Here is a 17375-nt window from a genome sequence, read left to right as displayed (position 1 = left end):
GCAAGATAGACAAAAAAATCATACGTATTATAATTTTTTATGAAGTAAGTAGAAAGTTGGAGTGATTCATTATGGGATTATTAATTATGGCAAAAAATTAAAGAAACCACTGATGATTAGTTCTAGGTCTTAATAGCTCATCACGACCCTAAGCTAGCTATGTGTGTAAAACTACTTTCTCTACTCTTAATGTCGATAAGGGAAAAATTTCTATTCCTTAGTTATCTAGCTATTTGATGAGATTATTAAATTAAAATGAGCAAAAAATACTCTTGGGAGCACCGTGCACCCGGGTGTATAAAACAATATTTAGATAATCTTATTATAAGAGTTCCAACATATTTTTTCTTTTATTTTACTTTAGGGTTCTGGTTGTTTAAGATTGATGGAAAACATTTTTCTAAACTTACATATGTTTGTAGCAATTTATTTGTACTTCGTACTTAGGTAGCCCTTATTAAAGCTTATTTTTTTCCGAACTTAACTTATTTGAACTGATTAGATCTGAGAAAACTGTAATGTAACAAACTATCTCAAGGGTTAAATTTAGACTTTTTTTTAATTGTCAATAAAAAAAATAAAAAAATAAAAAAAAAACTTTTTCTATATTGATTAAGTTAACTCACACGTGACTTGAAACTATTATCCTACCTAGTACAATAAAGAGATGACTTCTTTTTTTTTTTTGACATTGTGTTAAAACTCTCTTCTTATTATGCTAAGTTTTGCTTAGTGCAATACCAACTTAAAAGTTAAAATTTATCATGATATGATATCATAAAAGTAACACTCCTATAAAGTATTGAGCCCGTTGATTATATGAAAAATGCAAGTTGGAGAGATTTGAAATTGCCTAAGATCAAGAAATTAAAAGCCAAACATAATTAACTTTAAATTTCAAACATGCTCATTGCTCAATTAGTCAATTACAATACTTTTATATTGGTTTCACAGTTTAGTGAAAAAAAAAAAAAAAAACAGTTTAGTGTAGAAAAAGCGGAAGGCTTTAAACGTGCCGCTTAATTACAATGAAGCCAATAATCTCTTCAGATTCATTTAATCACATGTTTAAAACTTGAAATTAATACAAGTATAGGTGAAGGCGTAGAGTAGCCCACCAATAATATAGCAAATTATATTAGCAATACCTGCATAAAAAGTACGTAAAATTAGGGGCTGCCATTTGTTGAAAAAAGATCATAAAGTAACAATGTTGTCTCGCTCGTGTTGTGCTTGTGAATTTGTGATTGAATTCAATTGTCTATTGCTTTGCTTGAAAAGTTTCTTTAATGACATAAAAATAAACATTCATTTATATGATATGCACATATTATATAAACATTAATTAATCTGTGGTTGTTTATATGTTTGATGTTATATCACTATCAATATCATACGACAAATCCCACTATATAAAACCAAAATAGTATGACCATTTACCAATTGGTTAGTAGGCGTGACGAACATGAAATAAATTTTCGTTTCATTGGTTTGGAATAGTTTCAATTAAATCATAATATAATTTGGAGACAGTATGAAGTTTTTGTTCGATTTAGTTTGGACTACTACACCAATTTCACTTTTGGATTTAAGTTGGTTTATTTAATATATGATTTAAGTAATTAAATATAAGCAATTTAGTTTTCTATAGTCTATTAGTTAGATAAGCTTTCCTTTTTTTTTTTTCTTTTTAAACCAGATACATATGCTTTCCTTCATTTGCTATAGAGAAAGAAAGAGAGAAAGAAAGAGAGAGAAAGAGGCACTACTAGAATCCGGGCAGATACCGACATTTTGTACTGTTTCGATTATGTTTTTTCTTTCATTTTTTGTTCGAATTTTATTTTATTTGATGTATATTTGTATATCTTATTGTTTGATGTTTTGTTATTTTTATGTACTATTTTAATTTTTTTTTTTTATCTTTTTTTTTATGTACAATGTTGGTTATATGTTGGGTTTTTTTTGTATCTGGTCAGTTTGTTGGGGTTTAATTTTAAGATTGGAAAATTTGCCAAAAAAACCCTTTTAAATACGCCATTTTGCGGGGAAAAAAACCTTTTAAAAGCTTTATTGTAAAAAAAAATATATAAAAAAAAAAAGTGAATATTTTGTTCAAAGAAACCTAATACCACTAATTAACTTAATAAACCTTTAATCACCTTTTTTTTTTTTTTTTTTTTTTTTTTTTGGCAATGTCATACCTTATGTTGGAAAATAGATCAAATCCCATTTTTCAATGTTGACTACCCTAATCCCACCAAATAAACTACCCCCTCCCTAGCCCAGTCCACAAAATCACCCCCTTCACCCACAAAACTGTCTTCCCTCCTCATCCCCACCAACAAAATAGAACCCCCTCCTTTCCACCACCCCGTGAAAACTGGGTTTAGGGTGGTTCGAGTGTAAATTTTAGGGTTTGGGGGGCGCAGCTAGGGGTGCAGACGCCAACAATGGAGGGGAGAGGGGTGGCTATGGCTATAGAGAGGGTGGTCTACGACGTGAAAGGGGTGAATTTAGGGTGATCAATACCATGAAAGGGTGGTTTTTGGGTGGGGGCTAAGGAGGGAGGTGGTTTCATGGATGGGTTGGGGTAGTCAACGCCGGAAAAAAAATGGGTCAATTTCCATTTTATAGCATAAAGATAATATGACTTTGCAAAAAAAATTTGATAAAGGTATGATTTCGCCCAAAAAAAAAAGGAAATATCTTGGAAAGTAATGTCATTAATATTTAGGAAATATGGGTAGGCACAAACGATGAAAAAATACAGGTGTACAAACTGTTGAATTGTACATTTGTTGAAAAGTTATCCTAAATCAATAATTACCTTGAATCCAATATAAATAAAAGTAAATTAAATGAAATTAAATTAGTTTTTTTTTTTTTTTTTTTTTTTTTTTGGTGAAAGAGAGGGGACTAGCCCCAAAGAAGAACAAACTAAAGGAAACTAGAAAGGAAAACAAGCAACTGAAAAATAAAAGGAACTACAAACTACTAGGCCTAAGCACTAGGCTTATCCGGCACCATTCTAGCCCATGCCACTCCTCCCAATTCCTCCAATAAAACAGCACGAAGATCCTCCGGGATCGCCTCGATCATGACTAATTTCTCGTCTAAGGAAACACCATAGTTTGCGAGCCAATCTGCAACACGGTTCGCCTCTCTATAGCAATGAGAGATATCCACCTCCCAATCTCGACAAGAAGTAAGAGCCTTACATCTTCGCAAGATATGAATATAAGGAAAGTGGCTCGGAATGTCACCCAACAGCATACGGACCACCACCTCCGAGTCCACTGAGACCTCTACTCTACGATATCCACCATCCCACACAATCTTTAAACCTTGCAGCACTGCCATAAGTTCAGCTCTAGTACATGAGCACACCCCGCAATTCATAGCAAACATCTCGAACAAAGACCCATCACAACCTCGAATAACACCTCCAGCACCAGCTCTACCTGGATTCCCCTTTGCAGCTCCATCGGTGTTTAATTTCACCCAACCCAATCTAGGACACAACCATTTAATCAAAACCTCCTTCCTCTTCCGCACCACTTAACCAGGGCTTTCCACATTTCGATCCATTGTCGTCCTGATTATACCCAGTCGAGTATAAATAAAGCTTGCTTGGTCCAAAAGAATGTTAGGATGTTCACTAAAACATCTCTTATTTCTCCACTTCCATAGCCACCAACAAGTAAGAGCAAAGAACCGAGGCCACTCACTACCCAACTCCACATTGATGTCATTTATAATGTCCAAAATCCACTCCTTAAAGGCAAATTGCTACCAAGAACCTGATTATACACCTTGAGCTTCTTCCAAACTAACCTGGCAGTAGGACACGCACGAAGAATATGCTCAACATTCTCCTCAATTTCTCCACAAGCTTTGCATTGAGGGTCATCCGTGAGAGTTCGAATAAATCTATTCGAATTTGTCATCAATCTTTCCTGGGCAGCAAGCCACACAAAAAAGCGTATCCTTTGAGGCACTGGAATTTTCCTAATTAACTTCCAACCTCGCACTTCCTCAATACTCACAACTTTATCATTTCTAATAATATCAATAGTAGATTTCAGAGAAAACCCTCCCGAAGGAGTGCCTTTCCAATACACTATATCGACAGCTTCATCATCCACAATAACCTCATGAGCTAGAATTTCATCTAATATACTAGCAGGAAGAAAATCCGCAAATATATCAAATTTCCAGCTACTATTTTCGTCCCACATTTCCCCTACAGTCATATCTTGAATCTCCAAGGTTGGTTCCTCTCCCACATAGGACAATAATGGATCTTTAGTTGCCCACCGATGATGCCAAAAGAAGGTTCGCTCTCCATTCCCGACGGACATGTTGATACCCTTCCTTACAATATCAACACTACTCATAATTCCCCTCCAAGCATTGGAGCGAGGCATTAGCTTTCTCCTTAAACATATCGATATCACATCGATTATCACAATACTTCGCCCTTAAAACCCTCGACCATAAGGCATTAGGTTCCGCAAGAAAACGCCACCCTAACTTAGCAAGGAACGCACTATTGGTATTTCTCATAGACTTTATACCCAAACAACCTTCACCTTTCTGTTTCTCCCACGCAATCATATGCATCTTCCTTTTTTCATCAGTACCTCCCCACAAAAAACTCCTAGTCTTTCGATAAATTCCATCACACGTAGAACGGAGGAGTTTTGTGGACTGCATTGTGTAACAAGGAATCGAATTAAGAGTAGATTGAATGAGTGTAGCACGACCCGTGCGCAATCGACAAAGTTTTGGTCTTCCAACCGGCCAATTTTCCATTAATCTTTTCAACCAAGTATAGATATTCTCTCTTAGAAGTCCTTCCATTAATCGTAGGGACTCCTAAATACTTACCAAAGTCTTATGTGGCTTACATACCCAAGCAACTACATACTGCATCTCTAGTATTATAATTCGTGTTATTCGAAAAATAAACTTGAGACTTCTCAATACTCACTTTACTACCCGAAGCCTCACAAAATTTGTTTAGACACCCTTACATTACTTTGGCTTGCTCAACACTTGCTTCACAAAAAAGAATCTAATCATCCGCAAAAGCTAAATGGGAAATCGAAGGACCATTACGGCTAGCACGGATTGGTTTCCAGCTCCCCAACTTTACCTTCCTTTCAATCAAATGAGCTAATCTCTCCATACAAATAATGTATAAATATGGAGACAAAGGATCACCTTGACGGATGCCGCTCGACGGACTAAACGACTCTAAAGGCTCCCCATTCCATATAATCTGTAATTTTGCAGAATTAATACACAAAATGAAAAATTTCCACCAAGTGATTAGGAAGCCGAAGTTCTAAAAGCGAGTCTTTGATGAAATCCCTTCTCAAACGATCATACGCCTTCTCGAAATCGATCTTGACCACCATGAGCCCACCATGTCCTTGCTTATTCCTCATAGTATGAAGCATTTCTTGCACAGTAATCACATTATCCGTTATTTGCCTTTTTGGAACAAAACTACACTGAGTCGGAGAAATCAATGTTGGCAAGATTGGTTTAAACGATAAACAATCACCTTTGTCACAATCTTATAAATGATGTTACAAAGCCCAATAGGACGAAAGTGATTAGCCTTCTCCGGAACCTCCATCTTCGGAATAAGGACTAAAAATGCGTCATTAAGACCTTCAGGAAAGGCACGGCCTTCGAGAACATCCTTGACTAAAGATACCACGCTAGATTGAACAAGATCCCAAAATCGTTGATAAAACAACGGCTGAAACCCGTCAGGCCCCGGGACATTGTACAACTTCATGCTCTTGACCGCAGTATAGACTTCACAATTACTCACTGGTCGAAGCAGCTTCTCATAGTCATCAGGTGCAATTTCTGGGAAATAATCCCATAATAATCGACATCAACCTCTGCTCTCTGATCATCCGAAAAAAGACCCTTCCAATATTGTTGCACTATATCTCGAACTTCAATTTGATCAAAAATCCAATCTCCATTGCAATTCTGAATAGTCTCAATCTTATTTCTTCTTCGTCTAATCATAGTTGCATTGATCGATGAAAGTAATGCGTGTTACGATCTTCATCGCAAATATCATCCATACGAGACTTTTGAAACCATAACATCTCCTCATCATTAAGCACTTCTTCCATCTTCTGTCTCAACTTAGCTTTCAGTTTCACAAGGTGACTCTATCTTCCTTTCAAAATTTCAGCTTGGATCCCTTCGATACGAGCCCACAACTCTTATTTTTTTATGGAAAATATTATAAATTTTTTTTATTATTCCACTCATTTAACCTTTGGGAAAACTGTTTCAAGAACGGGATTAAAGGCTTACTACTACTCCATGTACAATGTACAAAATCATGGAAACTTTGATGATTAAGCCATGCCGCTTGAAAACGAAAAGGCTTAACTGCTGTAGGAATTGGTGCAAACCCCGTAGTGCTAATCAAAATTGGACAATGGTCAGATTGAATTTTAGGGAGATTTCTCACTGCACCCTCTGTAAAACGCAACCTCCACTCTTCATTCGCAAAGCCACGATCAAGTCTGGCTGACTTAAAAGTGTCAGGGGAATTACCTCTAAACCAAGTGTGCGCTGGGCCAGAGCAACCAAGATCAATCAAAGCATTTTTCTCGACCCAATTAGAAAATTCTCGATACCTACGCTGCATCTCTGCTCCTCCTACCCCATTCCGTTCAGACATCGAAGTAGTATCATTGAAATCTCCAGCTACTAACCATGGACCCTAATACTGATCTTTAATTTTTTCCAGTTCTTTCCATAGATCTTTCTTCAAGGCACTCATAAGGCTTGCGTACACTGCTGAAAATAGCCAAGGCTGCTCACCCACTTTCTTAATTTGCACTGGGGGATATGTTGCGAATGCTCATCAAATATAGAAACAGAAATATTTTTGGACCTCCAAAACAACCAGATCCCTCCACTAAAGCCTTGTGCTTCTACTCGATATTGACCCAAAAAGCCAATTTTATCACAAATCTTCTGAGCTTGTTCCCCACTAATGTGAGTTTCTACAAGAGCAAAAATCCACGGATCATTAATTCGAATTAACTCACGAATTATTGACAAGTTTTGACCAACTCCTTGCACATTCAAAATTAAGAGTTTTATCGACATATTAAACATTGAAAAATTAGGAAATCGATCATAAATCCTAAGAGGAATATTGGGCAGCATCTCCAAGTATGCTTCCTTCAACGCCTTCATCGACCCAGTTGTCTCCATTGGCAGTGCAAACCTTGCCATCATACAAGGTCGATTGTGCTCCGGGGGGAGGTACAAATCCAACTCTAGCAGCATCTTGTTTGCCACCGGATGAGCTGTCACCATCGACGGTCCCTCTGTCGGATAATCCACAAACATCTCGTATTTCGGGGGGATTTTCACCTCCAGAGTAATTGGTACTTGAGACGGATTCATGACTTCCAGAACTACTGGTACTAGGCTCAATAGTACTGTCTCGAAGAGCAGTTGGAGTAGAGGAAGCAACTTCAAAAATATTCTCTTTTCCACTCACCGAAGATTTACTCGAGGAATTCAACTTTGAGTCAATCTCCTTAAAATAAGGTTTAATTAAACTATTAAGTTTATTTTTGTTAGCTAAAGGCACTCTAACACCCTTCCTTAAATTTCTCCCTGTAGAATTAGAAAAATATTTCGTCGATATCTTTTCCTTTTCTACCTCCATCTTTTCCTCAATTTCTCTGATTTCAAAATCTTCCCTAATATTATCTTTCTCCAAATCACCTTGATTATTTTCCATATTTATCCCCTTAGTCAAGATTGACTCACCCAAATTCACAACAGAATTATCCTCAATTTCTATATTTTCCTCCAAATAACTCTTTTTCTTGATTAACATTATTTCTAAGAATATTCCCTGAATTTCACCCAAATTAACAGCATCCTCCAAAACAACTTCCCTATTATCTTTTTCTGAGATCCATACGAAATTTTTGTATTATTATTCTCCAAAATTTCCTCGTCAGTTTCCATATCATCCTCAACCACTAGAGCCCCGAATCTTGAACCCTTAGCCACCTGATTTGTAGCCACAACCTTAGTAGATCGAACCTCAACCTTCTCTAAACTAACCCCTGCATTAACCTGTTTACCCTTAGCCACATTAGACTGTTGTTTAGGCTTATTTACTGCAGCCCTCGGACTAGCCCTTCTTAGGTTCCTTAGCACCAGCATCCAGGAGCCAAAACGATCTTTTTCCTCTGGCCTCTCCTTTTGAAGTTGACTCTTGTCAAAAATTCCTTGACAATGAACTTTCTGTGCTTGCACCAAAGCTTGCTCTTGACTAGTACCATTATACACCTTACAATCCTCTTCCTTGTGGCCTAATCTACCACACTTGAAGCATATCAACTTCAAACCTTCATACTGAATTTTCCAAACCCTACCATTCAAACAAAACTTACAAAGCAGGGGTTTGGTTAGATCCACTTCAACACAAAGTCTAACATATGGCCCCCGTTCCTTAGACTCAGTATTTCTGTCAATTTTAATGACTTTCCCAATTTTTTCACCAATTTTGAATAATAATTGGCTATCGAAGTATTCCACAGAAAGTTGGGGATTCTCACCCAAGCAGTGAGCTTTTGAATTGGCTCCTCATCCGAAACAAAATTCGGCACCCATTTCCTTATAGTCAAGTAGCTATCTCCAATCATCCAAGGGCCATTGGTCAATACATAATCATAATCATCCAATGAATTAAATCGCACAACATAATAAGCATGACCAACATCAGTTAGTGCAATATCACCCTTTAGACTCCATTTAGCTTTAAGTCTCTTGACCAACACTTCATAACTAATTAAGGCGCTTATAAAACAATTTGATAATAAGAGCAATTTGCCAGGGTTTACGAATTCTCACCTTTTCTTCCCTTGTAAGCAAAATGGTTGGACAATTCTCATCATCAGAATCACATTCCAAAGGTCATCATCAGAGACAATTTCATCCTCCATAAAATCCTCATTATTAAATAGAGGATTTACAGTATTTCCATAGCCTCTAGCAGCCTGAATGTAAGACACTTTTTGTTGAGACTGAGAATTATTGCCCAAAGAATTTGGGACAAAAGTTTCCATGACCATATCTTGGTTACCATACATCACTGCATCCTCGTGAGGAGGATCTTCTTTGCTTGCATTGAAACTTCTTTTGAATTTTTTATTCGAGCGCTGCAGAATATCGCTTTCCTCGCTTGAGAGAATTTTCTCTCTTTCACTCTCCATTATTATAGTTAGCCTGATATAAATGAAAGAAATCTATGTTATAAATTAAATTAGGTTTTATTCATAAAACTTTCCTTCTTTAAATGAATAAAAATCAAAATATCAATGAAAAAGTCTTGGTCTCCATAATTAAAGGGAAGTTCTAATGTTTGAGTTATACTTCACTGCTAGTATATATATCTCTAAAGAATTAACTATTCATTTTAATTAACTTCTATTTTAAATATAATTTGATTTCTTCAAAAAAATAAAAAAATAAAAAAATAATAAAATACAATTTGAAATTGAGTAAACCTTATTAATTAAATATTAACCCTTATTTAATCTAATTTGTCTCATACTTATTAAATCTTTTTTGGTTTTATTTTTTAGAATATGTGAATATAACATGAACAAAAAATAATCAAATTCATACAATATTCAAATCACATACATTATTTCCAATTAATTCAGAAGTTCATACTAAATACAAGTTTATAAGTTAGCATAGCCTTCCCAAACAATACATGTGAGTGTCTCACATTGGTATAAAGATGTATGGGAGAATAAAACATTGTCTTTTATAAGGCTAATGGCTATTCTTCTTGTTATTACATAGATTTTGGGATGGAACGTTGTTAGACTTGTAAAGCGACTTTCTCCTTTGGTAATTAAGGGTGTAGCCCACGCTTGAATTTAACATGGTATTAGAATCAGGCAACAGTAAAAACCTTTAAGGGCTTAATTAAATACACAATTACGTACACTAGACCAACTTATCCAGGTGAAGGGAAGTGAAAAATGCACTCTAGCCTATAAAACATTATATATGACAAAATTAACTAAGGGATCTTACATGTGAGGGGAAGTGTTGTCTGTTGATGCATAACCTTTAAACCTTTTGAAAAAGGAAGAAGCATTTGATACTTAATTACTTATTTATACTCTAGTGATCTAATCTAGTGGGTTGCATGATGATCCACTCTATAAGACTATAACAAATAAAAAGTACATTAATTAAGGAATAGGCCAGGGGAAATAGTTGTCCTATTTTACCTACTTTCGATCAATTCGTCCAAGTCTTTGTCATCCTTACAAACTAGGCTAAAATGGCTCTTAAAATGGATTTAAAAAGTAATTACACCAAGAAAATTAAGCCATATACTCGTATATTACAATAAGTATGCGAATATATGATTTTATTAATTTTATTTATTTATAATTCATGAGTACGTGATCCATCAATGTATGCCGCATTCGACATAGATCAAAGCCTCTCCCATCATCAACCTGTAGGAACAAATTAAAGTTACTTATAATTAGATCAGCTACATATACAAACAAAAATATACATAATTCTTCCATTCTTTTATTATTGCACCATAGAGGTTAGCAATTTTTTTTTTTTTCGGTAGTGGAAAAGGAAAATGGTAAAATTACAAAGTTATCCATGTTAATGTAAACCTAAACTAAAGAATAAAGTGACAAAATTAGGATATATTGGGTATTTGTAATATGAACAGAGATATTTTGTTTTCCTAAAATGATAATGATAATGATAATGATATAATGGTGCAATATTTGTGAAACTTCCTTAAAAACAAGTGGTGCAATAAATAAATAACAGAAGAAGTATAATTAAGTAATACGTATTAATTCCTTTGTCTCTTAAAAATTGTCTGTAAAACTTTTTATTATGCATAAAACACGTCTTAAACTAGTTATAAAATATATATTCAATATTCTTACGGGGCAATCTTATGGGGATGGAGGGACAATACATGAAATTATGAAGAACGTATATATATTACCTGTGCTTGTATGGTGTGAACCAAATTACAGCCAATTCTTGATGAAACACAGTTGATCACATTGAGCCCTTCTTCACCAAGTACACGGAGCATTTTCGAAAGGCGAAAACCTCTGTTTTTTTCATGATCTTCGTCATCCAATGCACTTGTACTAACAATAACTTCAATTAGTCCATCTTTACAAGGTGTTACTGTCACATGATGACTTTGCTGCTGTTTTGAAGTGCTACTACTGCTTGAACTTCCAGCACCTAATGTCATTTTCAATAATTCATCTCTTTTATCATTTAGTGCTTTTAAACCCTCTTCCATGCTGTTTATATGGTTTGTTGTCACTTGCAAGAGATCAGAAATCGACCGCTTCTTCTGCTACATCAATTGGACAATGCAACAAAGACATTATGAAAAAACTGCCTCCTTACTCTTAGGTCGATTATATAGGGGCATATTTTTCAAACCATTGTAACAAAGCAATCACAAAAACGAAAAGTCTAGAGAACAATAATGATCAAATCAATGCAAATATATTCATTAATAAAATTATACTTCATAAGTTTCTAATTAGTTACATCACTTTCTAGTTTTAAATTAGTTGTATCATTTTCCTTTTTAGTTTATAAACTTCCTTTATTTCTTCTCCTATCACATGGGTTTTTTGTTTTTTTATTCTCTCTGTTTCTCTCATTTCCAAAAATTGGTTAAGGATTGTTCCGATTTACTGAAAACAATTAAACTGAACTTAACTAATTAGGGCTAAACTAAGCTGAAATGAATTGTTTATGAGAGAAGGAAATTGGAAACTGAACTTATTGGAGCTGAGCTGAACTGGACTGAACTGAAATTAAACTGAACATAACAGGCCCTAAGGGTCCGCAATTTACAAAGTGATTCAACTAAAAAACAGAGGAACTAAATACAAAGTACAAAGTAGTACTGGTACTGACCTTATTTAAAAGTCCAGGAGGTAGTAAGGACCGAAGTTCTTGGTAGAGGGAGGACATTTCATGCCTCCTCTTTCGCTCGATTTCCACAGCCTTTGCTTTCTTCTTCCCGGCCTCATCCATACTCGGGGCTGGGGCTGGGGCTGGGGCTGGGGCTGGTGCGGCGGGTGAGGCAAAGTTGAACTCCACCACATTATGTTGAGGTAGTTGAGCTGAAGCATGAAATGATTTACTAAAAGTCAATAGATTATCATGACTATATTGAGCTTGATTCTCTGTTGAAGTAGTTAACAAAGCTGAAACATCATGATTTTGAAGGGTTTGTGGAAAAACATTGTTGATAAGCTGCATTAGCTCATCATCTAGGGGTATCGAATCGTAATCGAAGGGATCCGATGAAATTGGAGGATTTTGGTCCATGGATTATTATTAGTACGAGATTGATAAACTCTAAGGAGTAAAGTTTTGTTTGTAGGATATCCTATTTAAGGTTTAGTGATTTGCAGATATATATAGTGATTGTAGCATAAAATCAATTAAATTTTCAAATAATTGAGTACGATGACAATGAATGTATAGTCTCATTATAATAATATGATTATTTGGATTTTGGAATGTGATTTAGATGCAAGATAGACAAAAAAAAATCTTATGTATTATATATAGAGTAATTTTTTTATGAAGTAGAAAGTTGGAGTGATTGGGGGATTAATGATAATGACAAAAATAAAGAGACCTATGCGGCTATGCCACACTAATTAATACTAGCTCTTAGCTTCTTAGACCCTAGCTATGTGTGTATGTTGAAACCTATTGTAGTCCACTTATTAGTGTCCCACATTGGAGAAAGATGAGAGTTAATTCAACTATATAAGGCAAATGATTTAGGGCCTGTTCACTTCAGCTTATATTCAGTTCAGTTCAGTTCAGTTAAGCTCCAATCAGTTCAATTCAGATTTTAATTTCCTTCTCTCATAAAATATTCAATTCAGTTTAGTTTAGTTTAGCTACAATCAGTTCAGTTCAGTATATCAGAACATGCCCTTACTCCTACTACTACCAATTGGATTTTGTATAGAAGCTCTCGGTCCTTGTTTGTGGACCAAACTCACCCCCTTGTTCGGGTTGCCTAGGCCCATTCTGTATTCTCTCAAAAATTGGATTTTGTATTCTTTTTTTTTTTTTTTTGTAATACAGGTTTGTCACATATTCCGACATATATTTAACACATCACTTCTCTATATTTTCTCCCACAAATTCTTATATGTGGTTGTCTGACCATTCCGTGTAGCCAACCATCATCAGGGTTACCTCAGCTTGTTAGTATATTATAGGGGTTTACTCGGTCAATGATTCAGGGGTTTACTCGGTAGGTACTACAAGGATTCCTTGATTAGTGTTATTGGATTTACTTTGTTATTTTACAAGCCGCACATAAAACGAGTTGATTTTCTCCTCTGTCCATGCCCTTCCTTGTATTTTAATTTTTCTTTTTATCCACAAGATTTTCTATAATCAAATAAACGAAAACCTTTTCACAGTCATGTTATCCATATTATTTTCTTTAGATAAAGATTTTTCATGAAATTGTTTTGTCAAAAGAACATAGCATAGATGTATGGTCTCAAATTATCTTACTCATACTGTTTTACTACGACGTCCGTTTCATATTATTTGCAACGATTTTACATAAAATAGAGAGGAATCACCTTTTCATTTATGAAAATTATGCAGGTTTTTGCTTAGTGCAACACGCACGTACTTAAATTGTTACCCATATTATTCTAATTAATATTATATGAAGAATCACCTTTCATTACTTCAGTGAATGGCTCCTTTTGTATTATTTAATATTATCATCATGCTTATGAAGAAAATTCTCTTTCTTATGCAATATATATATATATAGTGAAAATGAATCAAAAATCAACCCAGTATTATTAATTCATTTTATAGTTTCTATCCATTGCTTTACTGTAAAGTTACAATCCATCACATCAAGGGTTAAATTTACACTTTTTTAAAAAAATTGATTAAGGCCTTATTCTCTTACGTTGAAATTCAGTTCAGTTTAGCTCAGTTCAGTTCAGCTCCTAATTTCCTTCTCTTATAAAATATTCAGTTCAGTTCAGCTGAGTTCAGTCAATGACAACAGGCCCTAAGTTAGTTATAACCTACATGCGATTTGAGACTAAAATCCAAGCCATAATATTAATGAGATGATTAACTCATAAAATTTTATGATAATTATGCAGATTTTTGCTTAGTGCAATACGAACGTACTTAAATTGTATCATGGCTCATTAACACTCCCAAAAAGAGTTGAGCCTGTTGATTATATGAAAAATGCAAGATGGAGAGGATATTTGAAATTCCCTTAGATCAAGAACATAAAAGCCAAATATTATTAACGTAAAATTTTTAACATGCTCAATTAGTCAATTAAAATACTTTTATATTGGTTCCTCAGTTTAGTACTTTAGTGTTGAAAAAGTGGTAGATTTTAAACGTGCTTAATTACAATAAAGCTTATAATCCCTTCAAATTCATTTAATCACATGTTTAAACTTCAAATTAATACAAGTATAGCCCACCAATAATATAGCAAATTAGCAATACCTGCTTCCGATCCTATTTTCATCGATCATAAAATATTTGGGGGGAAAAAAAAGAGAGAGAGAGAGAAACAAAGAACTTGAATTCCTAGAATAAATAGTAAGTAAAAAATAATAGGGGTTGCCATTTGTTGAAAAAATGTCATAAAATAACAATGTTGTCTCGCTCTTGTTGTTGTGTTTGTGAATTTGTGATTGAATTCAATTCTCTATTGCTTTGCTTGAAAAGTTTCTACAATGACGTAAAAGTAAACTTCCATTTATTTGAAAGACACATATATATATATATATAAACATTAATTAATCTGTGATTGTTTATATCATTATATGTTTAATGTTGTATCACTATCACACGACAAATCCCACCTTAATATAAAACTAAATTAGTGACCATTTACCAATTGATTAGTAGGCGTGACGAACATGAAATTTACATTTGATTGGTTTGGAATAGTTTTATATCATAACTTGGAGACAGTATGAAATTTTTGTTCGATTCAGTTTGGCCTACTAGACTAATTTAACTTTGGATTTAAGTTTGTTTATTTGATTTATGGCATGGTTTAGACCTATGTTAGATCATTGATTCAACTCATTCAAGTAATTAAATTAATCATGTGCAATTTAGTTTTCTATGTCTATTAATTAGTTGGATTTGCTTTCCTTCATTTGATGTAGTATAGAGAGACAAAGAGGGTAAGAGGGGAACATTAACATAGAGATAGAGGAGGATGGTAGAGAGAGAAAGAGGGGATCGGAAGAGGAAGACTTAGTTAATCTTCATGGTAAACCAACAAATTTATCTAGTGGTAATGATTTTGTAAATAAATCAACATAAAATTCCAATTAGCATAACATTTTTGTAGATACATCAACATTTGTGGGGCCTATATTTAACAAAAAGCTATTGATATTTACAGAAATATCACTGGATAATTTTTTCTTTTAATTGTTTATCAAAAAGAAAAACTTGTATAGTCTCAAAGGGGAACACAGAGAGAGAAAGAGGAAGATGTTAGAGTAGAGAGAGAAAGGGAATGGGAAGATAGATAGAATTAGTGGGGGAGGTGTTCCAAACGGAGGGTTGAGAGAGATTTGGAAGTGTCTCATAGGGACAGGTTGGTCATTTTATGCGGGATTTAAATTTTATCATTGTAGATTCAATGGTACAAAATACACTATTAGTGGTATAAAATATAATTTCAGTGGTATTTAAAAAAAGTTCAAATGTCTCATTAGACTGTCAAATAATACCATTAGTGCTCAGTGGTAAAAAAATACATTGCCAGTGGTACTCAATACAGTTATAATGGTACTTACAAAAATCCTTAGTGGTACAAAATATACTCTCAGTAGTTGTGGTCCCAAATTTTTTTTTTTGTTCTTTTTGCACGTGAAACCATTTCTGACGAAAAGGTAGGTCGTAGCTCAGCCTTTTTCACTCTCTTTAATTTATCTCTCTCTTCCTTTCTCCCTCTTCCTAGTACATTTGCTATATTATATTATGTTGTGAGACATTTTATTTTGTCTCACAACCTTCCAAATATATTTCCAAGGGGGTATGAATATATGGAATGAGGAGTAGCTTAGGGTTTCCCAATCTTTCTTTTTTTTTTTTTTTTTTTTTTTTAACAAGGATGAAATCATTAATAAGAGCAACTCCAATGACAAGCTAATTTGACAATTAGCTTGCCATGCCACATAAGCTTTTAAGCTAATTATCATTTTAGCTACCTTTTGCTCCAATGGCTAGCTATTAGCTTAGTATTAGTTGTTAGATAGAAAATACATGGAAAGAGCTTAATTGGTGCAATGAGCATTTTATTTTGGAAAGTTTAATTCCCAAGCAAATTAGCTTGGCAAAGCTAATTTGCTTAGCCAAGCTAATTGAGTTTTCTAGCTCCAATGGTCAAGCTAGTAGCTAGGGAATTATTGAAATTGCAAGCAAGTCCGTAGCTACAACCATTGGAGTTGCATGCTCTAAGTAGCCATACGACATCTACATTGGATATGACTATATGAGTACAGAAATCAATAGGATCTAAATTCCGGAAACAAGATTCACATCCAATACAACTAAATGAAAGCATACTCGAGCGCAACTCTTGGAGGAAGGATTCAAAGATGAAAATCCTCGTTAACATCGATGTTTGTGCATAGTTACAGGCGGAGATCTTCACAGCCTATGCTATATATATAGCTGCCTTGAACGGAGAAATTATAGGTGGATTCAAAGATGAAAATCCTCGTTAACATCAATGTTTGTGCATCTTTACAGGCGGAGATCTTCACAACCTGTCCTATAGTTGTCCAGAAACATAAATTATAGGTTCTTGAACCATCATCATCTTCCCTACTACTTTAACTCTATAAAAAGAAACGGTATCACAAAATTGCCGTAAAGACAGAACACAACAAAGAAATGTAGCTTTTCCACCTAAAAGAAGTTATTTTGGGCCCTTCGGAAGAGGACTGATTATCCCAAAAATAGGACTTTTAACTCTCATAACTTGAGACTCAATTGTTGACCAAACTGCATAAACAATAAGGAGATTTGGGGCTTACCATGGAATTTTGGAATAACGAATTACAAATTAGTGACCAGTTAAGCAGTTGCTAATTCGCAACTGTCTAAATGTTGTCGCTAATTCGCGACTAATTTTTAAACAGTCGCTAATCAATGATTTCCTTTTAAACTCGTTTGTAATTAGCGACTGATTGTTAATAAAAAGCTTT

This window comes from Chenopodium album, chromosome 20, assembly GCF_948465745.1.
Source record: "Chenopodium album chromosome 20, dcCheAlbu1.1, whole genome shotgun sequence".
Lineage (NCBI taxonomy): Eukaryota > Viridiplantae > Streptophyta > Magnoliopsida > Caryophyllales > Amaranthaceae > Chenopodium > Chenopodium album.
Note: the sequence above shows the minus strand (reverse complement) of the source record.